Source organism: Asparagus officinalis, chromosome 6 (assembly GCF_001876935.1).
Source record: "Asparagus officinalis chromosome 6, Aspof.V1, whole genome shotgun sequence".
NCBI lineage: Eukaryota > Viridiplantae > Streptophyta > Magnoliopsida > Asparagales > Asparagaceae > Asparagus > Asparagus officinalis.
In genome coordinates this window covers 73137461-73159863 of record NC_033799.1, presented here as the reverse complement: position 1 = coordinate 73159863, position 22403 = coordinate 73137461, and the positions used below count along the sequence as shown (strand labels likewise).

At 42.8% G+C, this 22403-nt stretch overlaps 1 pseudogene; it reads left to right on the top strand.

Annotated features, from left to right (window-relative positions):
* LOC109846325 lies at positions 15073-16318 on the top strand (annotated as a pseudogene).

Sequence of the window (22403 nt, the reverse complement as noted above, 5' to 3'; positions counted from 1 at the left end):
AATATGTTAAGGCATTTGATCCACGGGTCATTGGTTGATTCGATTAACTCTTTGTCACCCCCTGCATCTTCATCTGGGTGACTAGTTGAAACCATGTTCACAGTCAAACTTTTAAAGAAAGGTCCGACACTGACGTCAGATTCCCAGGAAGATGTTCCGGATGAGTGATCTTGACGTAGATAATTACTGATTTTATTTTCTGAGGCAGAGGGGGTTATGACATAACCTAAGCCTCTTCCGGTTTTTTGATAATAATCCGGAGGTTTTCCTTCAGGGGTTAGAGACATTCGGATCGGGGTTCGCCTACCTTTCCCGAAATTTAAACCCTATTTTTCATCAAAGTTATATCTCATTCGTTTCATTAAATGTATAGAATTAGGTTCGTGATAATGGAATTGGGGGACTCCGTCATCTTCCCCCGAACTTCCTCGTTTGAGTTGTTCGGGTTTGACTTTACCAAAACAGATCGGCTTCTGCCCTTTCCTTTTGGATGAGACTTTGAAGATAGCCTTTTGTGCATCTTCTACTTCTTCATCTGAAGTGAAGGATAACTTAATTGGCAATGTGAGGGATGCTTCTACACACGATGTATGCCACGGGTTGGTACCTGCATTAAGATCATTCTTTATTTGTTTATTTTTAGAGGACACATCAGACAAGTACGCCAAAATAAAATCTTCATTAATGCACCATTCACCCTCGCTCGGTACATTATTATTACTCTCGTCTTGACCCATTACATTTAGATTCAATTCCCATGGACAATCTTCTTCAGGATCCGGTTCAATGTCGGCTTCGTTGCCGCTGTCCACATCTTCTTTCTCCTGGGATTCCAGGTAGAAGACGGAGTCGGTGTGAAAGTTTTCCACTCCTCAGAAAGGGTACTTTTCCACAATTAAAGTTCGAACTTCCCCCTCATCATTAGCATACTTCGTGACCTGATGTAGGGTAGATGGGACAATGTGGTTTGCATGTATCCATGATCGTCCTAGCAAAAGATTGTAGGATGTGTCTGCATCTATGATGTAACAAGTCACTTCGGACTTAAGGTCTCCAATTTGACATCTGAGTTTGATCTTCCCCAGTGGCCGAGTGTTGTTTGCATTGAACCCAAAGATGGTAGTCTGAGTAGTGTTCAGTCGATGCATGGGAATCCCTAAGACCTGCATGACCCTGTAGGGCATGATGCTGAGCGCTGAGCCCGGGTCGACTTAGACACGACTGATTCCGGAGGATCCGATATACCCCGTATAGTACAGTGGTCTGTCATGCTTGTGTTTGACCTGCATGTCTTCCTGCGTGAACGATATGCAAGGTAAACTTATTGCCGCTTGCAGACATTGCAGGCAAGGTTAATCTTCAGAGGCTTCAGGGATCGGAGCGACTTGTGTAATAAAGCTTTTCGTATTCTTTAAGGCTTCGATCAGAGCTTCCTTGGTAGTTTTGGATAACCTCAGGAGCTCATATAAAGTAATCCTAGCCGGTATGTTGGCCAGTTGTGCCATGACATTGAATTGGAAAGGAGCGCTCGAGTCCCCAAGTTCCTGGTAAAGATTTTTGTTGAACCGGAGCTCCTTTTGTTTCCCTTTATCGACCGGCTTCTTTGGTACAGAACCTCCAGCGTCTTGGGGCTGTTCTTCAGCTTCTTGAGCATTCTGGTTGTAGTCTCTCAAGTAAGCCTTTCCAGACCGAGTGCCAGGGTTGTCTCCTGGGTATGCTGCCAGGGCAAGCCTCTCTTCTTCTGAGTCAGTAAGAGGTTTGAGATGATTATCATTCTCATTAACAGAGGGGCTAATCATGTTGGATGACTTAGCCTTTCCTCCCTTCTTTTTGGATGTGGTTTTCGTCCACTGCCAATCTTCTACCAGGTCGGGATGTACCCACATGATCTTCCCTTTTGGGATAGTGAGAGGTACCAACCCCCTATCCTTCTGACTATACAAGTCAGTGTTTTTCAGGTGCATTTCTCCTTTATGAATGGGGACAACACCATCTGCGGCCGCTACCGGAGGGAAGTCACCGAATTGGACCGCTATCATATTGGTGGATACGGTCTTTTGCTCTGGCTTCAAGGTGAGCACATTAGCATTCACCAAATTTTGGAGGATGTCTTTAAAGACATAGCACCTTCTGGTAGGATGTCCTAGGAACCTGTGATAGCGGCAATAATTAGGATCATCCACCTTCCCTGCTTCATCCAGCTTCTTGATTTCGGGAAGCTGTAGCTTGTTATTTTTCCGCAATAACTGGAACAAGGTATCTACATGCTCCTCTTTAAATGAATACTGCTTGGGCACTCTTTGTTGATTCGGTGTCTTGCCTTGCTTAGTAGGTGGTGATGCTCACGTGTTGGCGTCGGCTGCCAAAGTCTCATTTCCTTTAGACCGCTGGGCATTGTGCTGATTGCATTGCTGTTGCGGTTTGGGTTGTGTAGCTTCTTCGGCTTTAACTCGAATTACAATCTCTTCGGCTTATTCTCCTTGCGATACCAGTTGCCTCCAGGAGCGACATTTTGCTACTCCTATCTGAGCAAGGAGTTGTGTCTGCAAGTTGTGCCTACAAGTTTCAACCAAAGTTGATTGGGTCATACCTGAAGGGCATCACAACGCCATGCTGCGGAATCTCTCTACATAGGTCTTGATAGATTCTCCCTTCCTCTGCTTAGTGGTGAGAAGAGTCGGGACCGAAACTTCCGTATCGTCCTCGAAGAACCTAGCTAAGAAAAGTCTTTCCAAATCCACCCATTTCTGAATGGATCCAGCAGGCAGTTTCATAAACTATTCGAAGGTGACTCCTTTAAGAGTGCCGATGAACAAGCGGGTCAGGATGGCGTCATTTGCCACCACGTCTCCAGTTTGTGACTTGAAGTAGTAGATGTGCTGATTCGGCGACCCTGTGCCATCGAACGGTTGCAAGGTAGGGGCTTTAAACTTCGGCGGGTAGGGAGCTGTGTCCCACTCAGCAGGATAAGGCTGTACCACTCCTTCTTCGCAGAGCTTGCTTCTGTTGGCGATTGCATTGAGGCGAGCCTCCAGTTCATCCACCTTAGAGGACTGAGGATGCAGCTCTTTTTTCATCTCCTTCTCATTCTCAGAAGAGGATTCCAGGTTGTAAGTCTCACGATCCGAATGTTCGTGTGCTTTCCGCTTTCCCTTTGACGTTGTCCTCCGGGAAGATTCAGTTTTTTGGCCTTTTTCGGCAAGGAGCTGGGCCAACATATCCTTCATTTGGAGAAGTGTCTCATGTTATGCCTGGAGCATAACGTGATGTTCGTCAACTCTCTTAGCTAAGTCTTCGGGGTTTCCCGTCATGTAAGCAGAAACCTCTTGTGCTCCAACAGAGCTTGAAGATTGAGATTCGCCAATTGCTGAATGTTCATCACCTGAAGTAATCCCCTTGGCCAACTTCTGATAGTCAACCGAACGGATAGCTCCTGTCTGGGTCCGAGTGTGTCGATATACTCCCTCAAACTCGTCACAAATTTCCCGAACAGTCGGGGAATGACTTCTTTGTGACTCATCAGAATCGGGATGAGAGGCTTTTCCTCTGCCGATCACGTTGATAGTGACCTCGGGATATTTGATTTCAGAGGCCTTCTTTTTATTATGGCGTTGTCGCTTGGTAGGTCTAACGATGCCAGCCAGTCTGTCGAACACAGATTTGCAGGGCTCAGGTGTACAGTAGTGACATTCTGAAAGGACTGGTGATATAAGCCGTTCGCACTGGCATGAATAAACTGTTTGATGAGTTGGTCTGCCTCTTGATAGTAATTCATGTAAATCAGAGACTTGAGGAGAATCTTGTGAGGTTGGAGATGGAACCCCCTGCCCCTGAGTGGATAGAACTGATTCTTGTTGGGCATGGATTTTGAATCCATGCCAACTCTTTTGAACTCGGCGGACCACGTCATGTTTAGCTGGTGGAACAGACCCCTGTGGGTCGTGTTTTGATTGAACGCACACTTGTGGTGTGCGTTTGGATAATGAAACAGACCCTTGAGGGTCGTTTTTTGATTGAACGCACACTTGTGGTGTGCGTTTGTTTGATGAAACAGACCCCTGAGGGTCGTTCTTTGATTGAACACACATTTGTGGTGTGCGTTTGTTTGATGAAACGGACCCCTGAGGGTCGTTCTTTGATTGAACGTATACTTGTGGTGTGCGTTTGGTTGATGGAACGTGCCTTTGGGGGTCACGTTTTGCTTTTGAGACGCACTCCTGAGGTGTGCGTTTGGATTGAATAACGTAGCCCTGAGGGCCGTGTTTAAGTTGGATTACACGAGGCTCATAATCGGGCTCGTTACCACGAAGTGTGCGTTCTGGAACAGAAACGCAGAGTTCGGGAGAGGCTTAGAAACACAGTCTTCATGTTGGGCGAGAGACTAGCTATTCCGCAAGTGCGCTCGCCGTATGGATCTTCTCCTTCGTCGAGCGGCGTTTTTCTTGGCTTGCTTCAACGCCTTGGCTGCAACGTCGTCGGCGTTGGTTGGATTTTTCTCCGTCATAGGCCTCTTACAACCTATTACACGCCGTGTTGATACGGGTGTGGAATCTTCAACTCACAGAGCGAGTTTAAGGTCTTTCTTCGACGTCTCAGCAGTAGTTACGACCTCCTTAGAGATCTTGTTGGTATCGCGCCTAGCTTTAGGGCTAAGCGACCCAGAGGAGAGGGCCTCCTCGTACTTGGCTTAGTCGAACTCTACAATGAGAGTTTCGATGGTTGTTCCAGTAAGGTGGACGTCGGATTGCGCCACCACTTCTTCGTCAGAGAAGCTAGTCCCCAGCGGAGTCGCCATCTTTTGTTTGTGGAAAATTTGATATAAAAGAAATGAAAGAAAAATTGATTTGTATTCTCTCAAAATCGATTACAATTTGGATTCCGATTATAAAAGAGAGGAGAATGAATTTGATTCTCCCATTTGTTTAATTCTGGGTTCTCCTTGGTAGCGATGGAGTGCCTCCTTCGAATGTCTGCGTCGAATTTGCTCTCCGTTAACGATCAGACCGTCCTGTCTCACGAGAACGATTAACTTGTATGATGAATCCGGTTTAGAACTTTTAACAAGTTTAAGAAACTCAGAACGAGTTGAAAACGCTAAAAAGAGTTGTTGAAAACCGAATAATCGATTAGTGTAATTAACTTGCGTTGCAAGTTTAATTAAGAACTCTTAACGAGTTTAAGAACTCAGAGCGAGTTGAAACTCTGTAACAGAGTTGTTAGAACCGAAAATTCGGTTAATAGCCAAGTAGATCTGCCGTTGGTGAAGGGATTCTCTGAGATTTGATTAACTAACTGCCGATTAGTTTGTTGATCTTCAGGAAAATCGCGTTCTCCGTGCGGTTTAGCTGCCGAGACCGATCAACCCTTTACTCAGTTGAGCAAGCGGTTATTTATAGGGGGATAAGGGGTGTAACCAACCCCTAAATCCGCTCCTATGTGGGCGAGAATCCCTCAGAACGTGGGATAAACGGTTGTTAGGCCGTTCAACCTGTGTTTGAACAAGTCAAATGCCTAACTTGGCGTTCTGGGCCTTAACTCTGCTAGAGATTTGAAACGCACAGGCCGCATGCGCACAGGCCGCTTGTGTGCTGAATCTCAACTCTGCGTCTTGAGTTTGAGACGTAGGGTTGAGTGTTTGCTAAAGAACGCACAGTCTGTGATTTTTGTGTTTTAACTCTGCGTTGCAGAGTTAAATATCTACTGGAGAATGCACAGTTCGTATGCGTTTTAAGTTTGGGAAATGCAGAGGTGGACTCTGCATTTGGGAGAGGTTGTTGGCTTGTAACCTCGTCCATTACAACATCGCAAAGGATACTGCTCATTGATCTTTGCTTGTTATGGGGTATGAAAGTCGTCAAATTGTAACTCTCACAGTTGGTTATGAAGGCTACTAAATAGAGTTTTCATCAGCTGTCAGAAGTGTCGTTGATTTGTAACTCTTCTTGATCTATGTGAAAAGTCCTTTGTTTGTAGCTTTTGTTTGTTGAAGCTTGATGGGGATCAGCTATCTATTGTGATTTTTAGACAGCCTACAATGTCACTTGAAGGCTGGGCACCCTCTTGTGTGAAGGTGTTGGCTAAATAGCGTAATTCACTGTGGATGTCAGCAATCATAGCTGAGTGTAAAGATAATCTATCTCCAACGGCTAGTTGAATAGCAAGAAATAGAACTTCAATAGGGAGAGCCTCCAAAGCTTGGTGTGGTACTACACACTTCTTTAGCTATATAGCTAAATATCCTGCATGGAGGGTCTCTGATTTCATCCTTTTCCGGGCTTGCCACAAGAAAGTCCTGAACTTTGTGCCACTTGGGAAATTATCTTCCGATGATCCTGTAGTGTAAGACTGAGCATTGATCTTCAATATCAGCTTATTAATCTCAGATGGGGTCAATGGAGGTGATTCACAAACTTTATCACCAACTGAACTCTTAAGATTCTGGAATAAATAATCTGTAATTGCTTTAAACTGATCTTAGCAGACTTCTTGGTTTTCACCTTAATCCTTGCTATCGCCGTTTGGTAATGACAAGTCAGTTCCTAAAGAACGTCATAAGCAATGGAACCAGCATTCTTCATTCTCCTAAGCTGACGGTTAGCAGGAAAGTACTCTTGGTATGGAATATTTTCCATCGGTAATCCTGATACTTTCATCATCTCGTAGAGTGGAAGTCCTAATTCCCCATACTTTGAAGAATGTATTTGTATCCGGGTTATAGGACTCAAATAAAGCGAGAAAATGATCCATGCTTATTGGAAGACCGTACATGCTGGCTCGAATTAGGATATATAATCCTATGTTAGCTAATTCCCGACCCCAATGTCCGAGTATGTAGCTAGTCATCCTTGTCCACCACTTGTCCGCAAGCGAATGAACCCAACCAAAACATCTAAACTTCGTAAGAGGAAATTCTCTACCTAATCGAGCGAGTCGATTCTTCACAGTGTTGGCCCTTACCATTAATTCATTTTGAGGCACACTATCTGATCCAAGTATCCCAGGGTGAAGTCCACAAATTGTATGCTGATCACTGGAGCCAGGAGTCTTAAAATCCTTACCAATAAACCCACAATGGATACGTTCATGGTCCTCTATTAAATGCCACGATATCTTCCTCGATACCGTTAAATTCCACAATTGCAAGAGTGAGTAATGCCGAACCTCTAGACCACAAGAAATGATATCAGGATCTTCAACGGAGTCCCCGAATAAATAATTAGGCTTCCTTAATGGCTCGGTGGAGTCTCGAATAGGTGTCAAAGGCAAGTCGATCAATAACTGACTCAATGTACGACGACTTCCTTCGTGAATCAGCTCAGGAATACTATCGGCACAGTCCTCATTAAATTAACGAGCTTCTCTAATTAGAAAATCACCGTCAAAAGAGGCATGAAGAGTACCACTTTGACCATGATTTTCTCTATCAGAAAGAGCAATGGAAGGAAAGTGGACTACAAACAATCGAATGAACTAATGTTGGAACACAGTTGAATAAAGAGGAAGCTAATGAACAAAAAATTTGTTCATAGTTACCGTGACAATGGAAACTGTCACGTGTACCGCGATAGTGTCCGCTGTTGCGATAACTAAATGTTGGTTGTCGGCTTCAAAAGGCCACGAGTTTAAGAAAAACTCATGCTTTTGTCGTGGTACATGCCTTGATCAAACAAGACATGTATTTTTAAGTATCAATCCTCTCGAAGGAGGACGTTAACTCTTCCCGGATGACTCTCAAAGGAGACAAACGATGATATGAAAGAAAAATCATAACTTTGGATGGAGAAAAACATAAGAAAGTTACCTCCAAAGGGTGAAGCAGCGATCTCAACCTCCTCCGATGCTTGGGCCACAGATTTACCCTTGGGAACACGTGATCTCTTAGGAGACATGGTGAAACTGGCCTAAAAACAAGGAAAGCTAGGGTTTTGAATGAGATTTCAAACAAAAAAAGGGGGCAAAACAAACCCAATATATAAGATATAGGTACGGTTTTACCAGAGATCAAGGAGAACTAAGCTTGGAGGATGAAAGAATCGAAGGAAAAGCTCAAAATCTAAGAAGAGCACCTAAAACCATAGGTCCATTTTGAACAAAATCACCCAAATGTGAGGAGATGAGGAGGAAAAGAGCCAAGGAATAATTTTATAGGGTTTTGGGGAAGGTTTTGAACTCAGGAAAGAGGGAGAAAATGGCCCAAAGAAGCACGATGAGTGGGCTTTAAACCCAACTGACCGCCTCTGTGCGCGACAGTTAACGCTGACGCATGTAAACGTGATAGACGACACTGTCGCACAAAGGCATGACAGTGGACACCATTGCGCGCATACAACGATCCCACGGGTATTTGCATATGTACATTTCCCTTTGTTTTCAGAGTGGATTCTCGAAAACTCCGATGAGTACATGAGTATAAACTGTATCTCCTTAAGCCTCCCAATGGGTACATGAGGTTAAACTAATTCTCAAACACTCCGATAGGTATATGAGTATAAACTACTGCCCTATGCTCCAACACCTTAAGAGCTTAAACTGTGTAGACTCCGGTCAACGTATGAGTATAAACTATATTCTCATGAAGGCCGATGCGTTGATAATCAATTTAATATTGGTTTAGCAACAAGAGCTAAATTCACAAATCGAAACACCTGCTTTAGATCAAGATTTTGACAACGGTCAAGCGACAAATGCAGTACCGGAAAAATTTTAGCTATTCTACAAAGAACTGAGTAGACTAAAAGATAAAGAAGTCAAGAGTTGAAGTCGTTCATAGGTCCTTCTACATGATCTCCTCAACTAAGTACTGAAGAGATTGCAAATAAGACCTATCTTATCCAAAGTGTCACAGACTCCTTTATAAAAGAATGAGTCTGAGATACTTTGTAGGGAGTATCTGTAGGCGTCTAAAAATGCTTATAGATACCCAAATACAGCTCAAGACAAAGAGAAGATAATGAATGTCATTATCTAAGTCAGAGGGAATCATCTAAAGCCAAAAGAAGCAAAGGGAGATGTGAAACAAGGTGCATACCTGCTACGGAGTACAGTGGTAATTAACACGCATAGGCGCGGCAGTGGTAACTGACGCGCATGGGCGCGGTAGTGTACAATGTCGCGCAAGCGTTGGGGCGTCTTCTTATGATTTACTGATAGTTTTTTTAGCATCTTTGTAGGGTCCACTTGGTTTTATAACTGAGGGAGAACATGTAGCAACATTGAGAGGTAGTTATACCCTGAAAACATGCCCACTACTCACGAAAAATATGACCACGAATGCAAGGAATGGTAGTTACAAAGACTGAAAACTGCCTCCTTTGGCCGCGGCAGTGTCCACTGTCACGCCCAAAGGAGACAATTAACATCAATTATTTTATATTATTTCTAACAGGTATGACTCCTAGAGGCTATAAATACCTTCCTATACACGCAGATAAGAGGGGACCAGGCAATTAGAGTAGAGAGGCTTGAGCTTTTAGTGAATTTGAGTAAGAGAGAGAGTCTTTATTCTTCACAAACATCCTTAAGAAACTTTTGGCGATTCCTAAAGATCTAAGCTCCGACTTAATCTTTAGAAGAGTGAACATCTTATACCGATAAGATATTCATTTAAGATTCTTACTTCGATAAACAAGGAAAAATACCCAAAAAACCTTCACGATTCAATCAGAATCCATGAATCGATGGTCCACGGGCTAATGCACCCCCGGCATAGGCAAAGATCCTACAAAAGCAGGAGTTGATAAATAATTTCTGTGTTATTTTCTAGGAAGTTATAATTCTTTTGTTCATTGTGTAAGAGAAGTCTTATAAAAAGGCTATTTCTTTTAAATTCATTGTAAGTGATTGAAGTTTTAATGGATTCCACAATGAAACCAACTTTCGACGAAAACAACTGGGTTCTTCTTGGTGTCGATGGAATGCCTCCCTCGATGTTCATGTCGAGTTTGCTTTCCGTTGACGATCCGAACGCTTCACCTCGTAGAACGTTATCTTCCTCTTGATTGATGTCGAGGAGAACTTGCATGGCAAGTTTGAATGGAACTCTTAACGAGTTTTAGAGCTCAGAGCAAGTTTAAACTCTATAAAAGAGCTGATTTTAACTGAAAATCGGTTTTAAGCCAAGTACCAAAGCGCCTTGTTGCTGAAGAATGCTCTCGATGGATGAATACCAAACTTCTTCTCCAAAATTCCATTTCGAAAAGCCCCGAACTCTATTGAGTTTGCTAGTATTTATAAGGGGATTAAGGGGTGTAACCACCCCTTAATCTGGTCCTAAGTGGGGCGAAAATCCCTCAAATCGTGGAAAGAAAACAGTTTCTGGAACCGTTTAGATATGTTTGAACGAGTCAAACGCCAAAACTGGCATTCTGGGCACGAACTCTGTGTCCAATGGATGGGACGCTGAGTTGAGATCTGCATCGGGATAGAAAACATGGTGATTGCACTGTATTTTTGAACTAGGAACACAAGGCTGAATCTTGTGTTTTGTTCTTAGAACGCAGATGTGAGTTCTGCGTCTTGGATTAAAGAGATTGTTAACTTGTAATCTCTTTTGTAGAGCGTTGTAAAAATCATCGTTTTATAATCTTCGCTTTAGCCCTTTGAAATGTGAGAATCATCAGACTATAACTCCCGTAGTTATTTGTGAAGACTGTTGAATCAAAGCTTTCATCGGTTATCATGATGGTCGTCGAATTGTAACCTTTCTTAATCTACGTGAAAATCTTCTAACTATAGCCTTCATTTGCTAATGTGAAAGTCATTTGATTGTAACTTTCACTGTTGAATTGTTAATGTGGAAGTCGTCAGATTGTAACTTCCATTGTCGGTGTTTGATGGGGATAAGCTATCTATTGTGATTTTTTTAGACAGCCTACATATGCATCACCTTTGACCTGTTTGACTCAAAAGGGAATCAAATTTTTTTGGTCTGAAGGATGTGAAATGAGTTTTTAAGAGTTAAAGAAAAGACTAGTATATGCACCAGTTCTCAATATACCAATTGCCGGAGAAGTTTTTACTGTTTATAGTGATGCCTCTCATAAAGGTTTAGGATGTGTGCTCATACAAAATAGAAAAATGGTAGCTTTTGGTTCTCGACAATTGAGAGAATAACTATCCAACATGTGATTTAGAGTTAGTGGTTGTTATTTTTGCCTTAAAATTTTGGAGACATTATCTCTATGGGGTGCATTGTGAAATTTATACCGATCGCAAGAGTTTAAAATATATTTTTACTCAAAAGTAGTTGAACATGAGGCAAAGGAGATGGTTAGAACTACTTAAAGATTATGATGTTAGTATTAATTATCACCCAGGGAAAGCAAATATAGTTGTTGACGTCCTTAGTCGAAAGAGTAATATAGCTTGTCTCATTATGCAACAAAGGCATATATTAGAAGATTTGGATTGGTTGAGAATTGAGATCCGATGTCAACAACCATCAGTCAAATTGAACAACATCTAGGTACAGCCTGCTCTAGTTGATGAGATTAAGATTACCCAAAAAGATGACTTGGATTTGTAAGCCATCTAAAAAGGAGTGGAAGATGGTAAACAATCAGATTTTGTAATACATGATGATGGGTCCCTTAGGTTCAGAAATCGACTCTGTGTTCCGAATAATTCAGAATTGAAGAAGAAGATTTTGAAGGAGGCTCGTCATTCTAGTTGTACAATGCATCCTGGTGGAAGAAAAATGTACAAAGATTTGAAGGAGATATACTGGTGGAATAATATGAAGACGGATATTAGAAAATATGTCTCAGAGTGTGAGATATGTCAGCAAGTAAAAGCAGAGCATCAAATACTAGCAAGATTAACTCAAAACCTAGACATACCAATGTGGAAGGGGAAGAAAATTTCAATAGATTTTGTTACAAGATTACCAAGATCTGTAAGAGGTAACAACACTATATGGGTCATAGTGGACCGTCTGACTAAGTTGGCTCACTTCTTGCCAATCAATATGAAGTTTTACTTGGAGAAGCTTGCAAAGTTGTATATTGTTGAAGTAGTCAGACTTCATGGTCTACCCGTGGAGATAGTCTCCGATAGAGATCTTAGATTCGTATTAGAGTATTGGAAAGGTGTGCACAAAGTTCTTCAGAGTAAACTTTGTTTTAGCTCAGCATATCATCCACAAACAGATGGTCAATCAGAGAGAACAATTCAAACTCTCGAGGATATGTTAAGATGTTGGATCCTTGATTTAAAAGGCTAATGGTAAGAGCATTTACCGTTGGCAGAATTTGCATATAATAATAGTTACCAATCAAGTATTAAGATGGCATCATATGAAACTTTGCTTTATCGCCTTCTTTGGCTGGAGCCCACAATGTGTTTCATGTATCTATGTTAAGAAAATTCATTCGAGATCCAGATCAAGTTATAGAACTGGAACCCATTAAGCTAAAGGAAGACTTAACATATTAGGAGCAATTGGAACGCATTGTAGATCAAAGGTTTAAGTGCTTAGGGGATGTACAATTCGATACGTGAAGGTTCAATGGAAGAATCACTCTGATAGAGAAGTAACTTAGGAGCTTGAAGAGGAGATGCAGCAGAAATATCCTTGACTTTTTGAAAACTAAGGTACATAAAGTTTCAAGGACGAAACTTATTTTAAGGTAGGGAGGATGTAGAGAACCCTTTTTTAATCATTTGAGAAATGAAAAAAAAATCAAAGGTTTTGTAACTCTAGCTCTAACCCATGTTTGAATTGGGTAATTTAATGTGTTAAATAGGAATAAATATGATAGGAGTTATAGAATGCAAAGGGGCTTTGAAAACCCTAAGTAAATCAATCCCTCATAACTCGACCCATCGCTATTGTCTCTGGTTGAGTTCCTTCTGGGAGAAAAGATACTTCAGGCTCTGATGATCGGTGAATAACTCGAACAGAACTCCATAAAGGTAATGTCTCCACGTCTTTAGTGCAAAGACTACCGCGGACAACTCTAATACATGTGTGGGGTAATTCTGCTCATGAGTAAGGCTCTTCTTTTCACTAGAACCTATCTCCTTGACTTGAATGAAATCAAGGGCCAGCTCTCGCAAACCATGTTGCAAACAATTTATCATTGCCGAGAGCAGGTTTAAATGCCTCCCATAGGCTAGAAGAATAGTTGGGTACACCACCTTTGCTACAAGGGCATCTACTGGCCTAGTGGGGACAACATAGCATTTTAGCCACAATATTAGAAATCCAGCTAACAGGGCCATATCCGATATAGGGGTGGCCGCTTGATGATGGAAGCTCTCGAACTCAGTCCGAGCTGGAAAAATGTCCTCTCTAGCCTCAATTATATAGTGAGCAGTTGCATCATTGATTCGGGCTTGAATGTCCTCCGGAGTGCTCACAGCCAAATTAGATACGGTAGCGCCCTTGTGGGTCAGATTTTGAAATAGGTATTCTGCCCACGATACTTGTTTCACGCCACTCCTTCTTACCCCCGTCAGCTGTGTGCAGATATGAAAATGACACATTACTTCCCAGAGAGTGTCATAGATCTCAGGGATTGCCTTCCTCAAAATCTTGAGTTTCGCTGCTCCCAGGATAAATTCTTCATACAGCACTTCCCCGAAAGGAAGAGCAAAAATGTCATGCATTTCATGGATGGCGAAACCCAACTCCCTGACAGGAGTGAAGAAAGTGCATGTTTCTGGGTTATACCACTCTAATATGACGAAGAAATTATAGTGACTTTGAACGATACCATATCGAGTGGCCATCACAAGACAACCAAGGCTAGATTTGGTAAGTGGTGTCTCAAGCTCATTCAAGACAAACTCCGTCATCCGGGTCAACCATCATGTCTTCATAGAATGCACCCATCTAGGGGACTTGAATACTTATGTGGGGAATTCACCTATCACCACCATAAATCTTCTGATGAAAGTGTTAGCCAGACTAGCCACTTCATCAATTGGATATTCCTTTGAAAATAAGCATGGTCCTAGAGCTGTCACATGTCGGTTATAACCTACAGTGCGAACACCATGAAAAGTTAGAGCACCAACTGCAACCCCGTCTTGCTCTTTGACGAGGTCCCAATGCATGTGTCTCGGGATGGAAGCACGCTGAAAGTGTGATAGAGGGAACTTTCTCTCCATGTTGGGTAGAAAGAGATGGTGATCCCCCACCTTCCTGTCCTTAACCATTTATAATCCTCATCGTACATGATATCCTTCTCAATTACGATGGAGTCTCCAAACAGAAATGTCAGTTTGTTAAGCCTCTTGCGGTCTATGTTCTCAAATCTAGCATCTGTAACCAGGACCCTGAGCTTTGCTAGAGAGGCTTGGTTAATAGTATCCGCATACTCCTTATCAGTATCTTTGAAGATGGGGAGTTACTGGCGTAGATTGAACGTCATGTTGCAATCCACGCCACCTTCATGGCTGAAGTGATGATAGAAGGAAAGAGGCTCATTGGTATAGCGCACTGCAAATAGAAGAAATAATCAGTTAGCGCAGAGTCTAAACAGACTTAGTTCAAAACATAGAGGTCGAACCCTGCGTTTCAAAAATTAAATGTAGAGGTCGAACCCTGCATTTCAAAAATCAAATGCAGAGGTCGAACCCTACATTTCAAAATCAAAACACAGAGGTCGAACCTTGTGCCTCAAAAATCAAAACACAGAGGTCAACCCAGCATTTCAAAAATCAAAACCCAGAGGCCAACCCAGCATTTCAAAATCAAGACACAGAGGCTAACCCAGCGTTCAAAATCAAAACGACAGGCTCATACTTGCGTTTCAAGTTTGGAACGCAGAGATCCACCTCTGCGTTCTAGTAACAAGTTGAGCCTTGTTTGTCGTTCAAAATCCAGAACTTGTCAAAACAAGTTTTTTAGTCCATAGGGTCTCATACTTACCGCCGATAAATGGAATTTGTGGCGGTGGCACTATGGCCTCGGCCATCGGTGCATCTAAACTCGCCGCTATGGGTTTCCTAGCAGGAGGCTTAGCAGCAACCTTCTTGGGAGCCATGTGGATGATGTGTTGTTGGAGAAAATGAAGAAAAAATTACCGGAGATTTGAACGAAGAGGTTCATTTGGTTCGCCAGAGAAGATGAACAGGATTCCTATTGAGTTCGCTGAAGAAACAAAAAAAGTCGAATGATTTTTGATTTGACCTTTTGCTGTCTATTTATAGACAACTGGAGCTGTCAAATCGGAGTAGGACTTTAGGCAAAAATCCCACCTATCTTGAGTCGGTTAGACTGCTAAACGCATGGTTTAACCCTACGTTTCAAGTTCCAAACGTAAGGTTTAACCCTGCGTTTTAGTTTTCAAATGTCAGGCCCAACCCTGTGTTTCAAGTTCTAAATGCAAGGTTTAACCCTGCATTTTAGCTTTCAAATATCAGGCCCAACCCTGCGTTTCAAGCCCCAAACGTAAGTTTTAACCCCTACGATTTAGCTTTCAAACGTCAGACCCAACCCTGCGTTTCAAGTTCGAAGTGCAAGGCTTAACCATGTGTTTTAGCTTTCAAACGTTAGGCCTAACCCTACGTTTCAAGTTTCAAACACAAGGTTTAACCCTGCGTTTCAACTTCTAAATGCAAAGGACCAATTCTGTGTTTTAGCTTTTAGATGTTAGGTTTTTCGTTTAACCCTCCCGTCGAGCTACCACTACCATTAGGGTTATTGTACAAAGAAACTAGCAAAGGCCATCAAGGTGACGAAAGTCGAGAAGGAACTGGCCTATGACAAGAAGCTGTGCAGCCTCTTGGATGAGTACAGACATATTCTAATCGCAGTCATTAATAACACTAAGTTGGATCCATCTCAAATCTCTTCTTTCCAAATGCTTAACATTCCCACTAAAATTAACAAGGATACTGTTGAAAGCATTACCCCTATTGAACTAATCAAGAAAGGAGACAAAGTGGGTTCCTCTGAGGTTGCCCTCCTAGCCAAACTTGGGATAAAGCCCTTCTCATATGGGTTTGTGGCACTCTCTGTCTATGACAACAAATCTGTCTTTGGCCTAGAGGTGCTCAACCTCACTGAGGATGACCTCGTTAAAAGTTTGCAGCTGGTGTTTCCATGGTTGCTTCGTTGCCCCTGGCTTTCTCTTACCCAACTTTTGCAGTTGTGTCTCACATGTTCATCAATGCCTACAAGAACATCCTTGCTAGTGCTGTTGACACTGAATACACTTTTCCACAAGCTGAAAGGGTGAAGGGGTATCTCAAGGATCCAAGAAAGTTTGCTGTTGCTATTGCCCCTGTTGTAGTTGCTGAGAATACTGCTGCTCCTGATTTCAAGCATAGTTGCAACATACATACCCTCATGTGGGTCTTGTTCAACTAAACTTCTGCAACCAAGTTCATGATGTTTCCAAAACAGACATAGTGAACAATTATTTAACAAATCTCAGATCAATTTGGGGATCCAAAGTATTCCAAAAATTCGTTCCAGTCAACCGCAAACTTTCGAAAACTTTGAAGGAGGTTATGTAGGCTGTTTAAAAATTACTGTAGATAGTTGATCCCTATCAAACGCTAATGGTGGAAGTTACAACCTCATGACTTTCACACCAAAAATCTGACGGTGGAAGTTACAATCAGATGACTTTCAAGACAATAGACGAAGGCTACGATCTGAAGACTTCACGTAGATCGATAAAGATTACAATTCAACGATCTTTGTTCGCGGGGAAAATCGTTTTCATTGATGTCATTGTTTTCTTGAGCAACAGTTTATCGGTTACAAAAGATCTGGTCTTTTTATAAGATCCGGTTATAACAAAATCAAAGAAAAAAGAAAATCTTAAAAGATTACAACTTTCCTTTTCTAGAACAAATCACAAGATCCTGTTTTACGGTCTCTTGCTTGTGTGGGTTCTTTGCCTACGCCGGGGTTAATCCGTGGACCACCGCGCGATCTTGATCCGGTCGGATCTACACGGTATGATGGGTGTTATTTCACGAAGGAAATAACAGCCGAGGGGATTATTTCACCAAGGAAATAATAGCCCTAAGTAATCGAAATCGACCAAGCGAAATCGATACTCTTCTCGGGATCAAAAACCAAGTTTTGATCCGGAGGATGACCGTGTAGATCTCAGATCTGATCTCTCTCGAACTCCTGCCTTATTTGGTGTGGATGATCACCAAGAACCAGATCTGAAAAGTCCGAGTCTTCAAAGCTCCAAAGCTCCAACCTTTTTTAGTCTTGAGCCTTTAATCCAGCAGAGTTTCCCCTCAAAAGTTCTCCTCTCTTTAGCCTTCAACCTCTCAAAAGTCCAACCCTTAAACAATGAGCCTTCAGATCTATTTATAGGCACCACAGATCTGGGCCCAGATCTGGGCTTGGCCACCCAGGTGGCTCGGCCACCTAGGTGGCTCGGCCAGCCACCTAGGTGGCTCGACCACCGAGCCACCAAGAGGTGGCTCGGTAAGCCACCTCTGAGTGGCTCGGTTTTGGCCGAGCCCTCCGGGTGTTTGCTTTTTCGTGCGTCTTCCGGTTTCGCGGTTTATCCGAACTTCATTGTTGATCTGGACTCTGATTTGGCAGTCCGGATCCTGATTTGGCAGTAAATCCGCTTTGGTGTTCGAGTTTGAGTCCGCTCCCGATCTTGTTTGATGTGGTGGACTCTACGGTTGGATGACTCGTTGATTCATCGACCCGTTAGCTTGATTGGGCACGCGATTGGATGTATTCTGTTGTTTGCGTGCGGTTCGTTAACCTCGTCGCCTCGTTAATCCGCTTCGTCACGTCTCACTTGGCTTCGGTGTTGTGGTCTAACGATCATGCTTGGATATATCGCCCGATGGTTCGTTGGTTTGTCGAATCACCGTGTCGAGCTATGTTAAGGGACCTATAAGCAGTTTTATACGCCTACAGATACCCCCTCCAAAGTATTTCAGCCTCATTCTTTTATAGAAGAGTCTGGAATACTTTGGATATGATTGTCCCAACCTTCAATCGGTGTAACGGGACTTTGGAATGGCTTCTGTTCTTGATTCTTTCAATCCTCCAGGCTATTCGGTGCTTTGTCGAATGTCTGCAAGGGTTCCGGTGCTGCATTTATTGTCTGACCGTTGTCGGAATTTTAAACTTAAAGTCAATTCCTGATTTTCTGATCTTTAGCTCGTGTTTGTTGTTTCAACATAGAATCGACCATCGATTATTGGCGTTGAGTCTTCATTTGCAACGCGTTGTCCGGCGTTTGACACAGTTTATACTCGTACGTCTGCTGGAGTCTTGAGAAGTAGTTTATACTCTTATACTTTTCGGAGTGTTGTTGAGTTATCCTTAAGAATATTTTTAGAAAAATACTCTCCAGAAACTTCTCAACAAAAATAGGGAATAGTTTATACTCGTATACCTTATTGGAGTACTAAGAAGCAGTTTATACCCGTATACTTTTCGGAGTACTTTTCATGTCCGAATGAGCTGAACCGGCCTGATAATGACCCAAACAAGGCAGTAATTAGGCTCAAAAAATCTTCTGACCCTTCCGAATATATGGGAGAGGAATGAATAAATAAGGGACTGAACCATCAGTCGATTTGAAGTCGTTTCGATACTCGGTTCAGCTCCAATGTGAATTTTGGTTCAAATCTGGTTCAAACTTGTTCAGAACTGGTTCAACCTGGTTCAAGACTGGTTCAGGACTGGTTCAAGACTAGTTTAGCCTGGTTCAAACTAATTCATCCTGGTTTGGTCTGGTTCAGCCTGGTTTGGCCTGGTTCAGTCTCCTTTGAACTGATTTAGTCTGGTCTGGTCTGGTTCATCTTGGTCTGGTCCGGTTTAGTCTGGTCTGGTCCGGATCAAGGCTGGTTCAATACTATAAAATACCCTCTTTTCCTCCGTGAATACTATGATTGGCAGACCATAATACTCACAGGATTTTTAACAAACCCTCAGCCCTCAACGGGTTTGATAAGCCTTTACCGACTACCGTTTGAGTCGGGCTAGCATGCGGATTGTCTAAATCCGTTCCGCATGTAACGTTGTGCTAAGAGAGTGAATTCTCTGAGACTTTGTGCTATGATATTGACTACATAGACTTCGCCATTTGTTACAGGAATAGGCTACCCGGCAATGCGTGTTAGGCGTTGACTTTAGGATTTTTAGCTAACCCCCAGCCCTATGGCGAAAGACTAAACCGGCGATGTGTGTTAGGCGTCGGCATATCCTTTCTTAGGATTCAGGATGAAATTCCCCATGCGTGTAAGGCATGGATTTTGGTGTTATTAATAACAACCTGCCACAATGTTGAATATGTGGGCGGGTGTTCTTTTTAACGGTTAAGAACTAACCGGCAGCGTGTATTAGACGCTGACTTATCCCTACTTAGGTTTCAGGATAGGATACCCCAGAATCGAACTCTGGTGTTTTTTTCTATGAAGAAAGACTAAACCGGCAGCGCGTGTTAGGCGCAGGCTTATCCCTGCTTAGGATTCGGGACAAACTTCCTAGGATGAATCCTAGATTGATAAATTGTTGGAAAAGGTTGGTGTGAGAAAGGAAGAATTTTATATTCTATTTCCCGGTCTTCTATTAGGGTGAAGGCAAACCCGAATACAAGGAAGGAAGAATTTTATATTCTATTCCTTGATTCTGGAAAGGAAGAATTTTATATTCTATTTCCAGCACAAAAGAAACTAGAAGTGGGATCTCCACTCCGAGAATCGGACAGATTCGGATAATCCTAACTGTCGGAAGGTTGGATTACCGAATTAAAGGTGAATTCCTCGTTTATCGAGAGTGAATTGTGGTTTTGGCCCTAACTGTAGGAAGGTTTGACCAAGCAGGAGTTTGAGGTGATCCTAACTATAGGTAGGTTTGATCACCCGATTTGAAAGTGGACCTCTAGTTCATTGGAAGAATCGAGAGGGGATTTTGGTTTTGGTCCTAACTGTAGGAAGGTTTGACCGAATGGGAGGTTTAAGACGATCCTAACTGTAGGAAGGTTTGATCGCTTAATTTATGGGCCTCTCGTTCATTGAAGGAATCGAGAGGGGATTTTGGTTGTGGCCCTAACTTTTATAGGTTTGACGTGAAAGCAAAGGGAGTGGAATACAAGTAGCAGTAGAAATACTGGTTTGTACTGGCCACTCGATGAAGGGTTTTGATGTTAATTAATCAGGACTTAACACGTCAAGCTTTGGAAATTGCCATGAATTGGCGGACAGAAAATTTAGTGGACCCACCGTTAATTGACTTGATCAGTGGGGGATTTTTGTGAGGAAAGATTAATCTGTCAAAAGGATCGAATCTCGTCTCAACAAGATAACTCATGAGAATTAGTGAATTTGATAACAATAATGGAAAACATTCCAACCTTTAGAGTTTAAATGTGGATGTTTTACTTATCACTTTTATAGTGATTGGGTTATCCCTAAGAATATCACCTGTGGTATTCTTTCAGGAACTTCCCGATACATGAATAATCCACCCCCAGCTTCCCTTGTGGAACTGGGTCCGACATTGTACTCAGTTACATGACCGGTGTTTGGTGGAAAATTTGTAATAAGAAAAATGGATGAAAGAACTGTATTTGATTTTATTCTCTCTAACTGCTTAGAAAAAGAATGATTACAACTCTCTCCACTCTCGATTACAATTGGATTCCCGATTACAAAAGAGAAGAGAATGATCTGGATTCTCCCCTTTGTTTAAATCTGGGTTCTTCACGGTAGCGATGAGATGCCTCCCTCGAATGCTTGCGTCGAGTTTGCTTCTCGTTGACGATCCGACGTCTTGTTTCACTGGAACATGATCTTCTCCTCACGATTTGACGTTGTGGAGAACTCTGAACGAGTTTAAAACTCTATGAAAGAGTTGATTTAACCGAAAGTCGGTTATAAGCCAAGGATGAAGAAGATCTTGTTGCCGATCTCCAAAGCTCCAACCGAAGGATGAAGGATCCTCTTTTCGCTGCCAAGAAGTTCCAACCGACCGACTGAAAGATCCAGCCCCTTCCAACAGACTGCACCCGAAAGATCCAGCCCTGATCTGATTATCAAAAATCCGATCTTTAACTCTGTTGAGTTTGTTGTTATTTATAGGGGATTAAGGGGTGTAACCACCTCCTTAATTCGCTCCTAAGTGGGGCTAATGGGATGTAACCGCCCCTTAAATCACTCCTGAGTGGAGTTGTGATCCCCTCAGATCGTGGGAAACAGTTTTGGAACCGTTCAGCTCGTGTTTGAACGAGTCAAACGCTGGCCCGCATTCTGACGTGAATTCTGCATTCAAACGCAGTGTCTGGAAGCTTGAACGCATCGTTTGGAAGCTCGAACGCAGCAGTTAGAAGCTGCGTTTGCAGCGTTGGAATCTACGTCTGAGCTGCGTTTGCAGCGATTTGGAAGCTGCGTCTGGCGGTGATTTGAGATGCGTCTGGCGACGATTTGAGCTGCGTCTGGCAGCGATTTGACCTGCGTTTGGCGGCGATTTGACCTGCGTTTGGCAGCGATTAGAGCTGCGTTTGGCAGCGATTTGAGCTGCGTCTGGTAGCGATTAGAGCTACGTCTGGGTTGCGTTTGCAGCGATTTGGAAGCTGCGTTTGAGCTGCGTTCGTGGCTTTGAACGCGGTGCGTCTTGATGCTGGTGTGCGGGGAGGACTTCCACAGTTTGATTTGAAGAGACCGTTGATTTGTAGTCTCTTTCTATCGAAGCGTTGTAAAGATCGTCATTTTGTAATCTTTGCTTTAGCTCTCTGATATATGAGAGTCGTCAAATTGTAACTCCCGATGTTGATTATGAAGGCTGTTTGATTAGAGCTTCCATCAGTTATCGTGAAGGTCGTCAGATTGTAACCTTTAGCGATCTACGTGAAAGTCTTCAAATTGTAGCCTTCTAGAAGTCGTCAGATTGTAACTCCCATCATCGGTGTTTTGATGGGGATCAGCTATCTATTGTGATTTTTTGACAGCCTACAACCGGGTTATCCTTAAGAATATAAAAATTCTCCAGGAACTTCCCGTGAAAGAAATAAAACAGTTTAGACTCATATACATGTTGGAGTATCAGGGAGCAGTTTAACCTCTTATACCGGTCGGAAGATTGAGAAGCAGTTTATACTCTTATACTTGTCGGAGTCTTGCCGTTCTCAACTGGGTTACCCTAGCGTTATGACGTCAGCTTCAACCAATGTCTGGATGCTATTCTTTAAAGTAAAGCAGGCCTTGGTGGGATGAAGGATCCTCCTGTGGTACGCGCAGTACTTCGGATCTGCAGTATCGTCAGCTTCCTCCTGATTCGTGATCGGTGGTAGCTTGATCTTGTTATTTTCAAGGAGGGATTCGAAGATGACTGGAACATCTTCGTCCTTAAAGGAGTACTCTTTTTGGAGCCTATGATCCGAAGTCTTCTGCTGTCTCCGGGGCTGCTGTTGTGACGTTTGATCCACAGCCGCTGCAGGTGCCTTGCCCCTACCACGGGA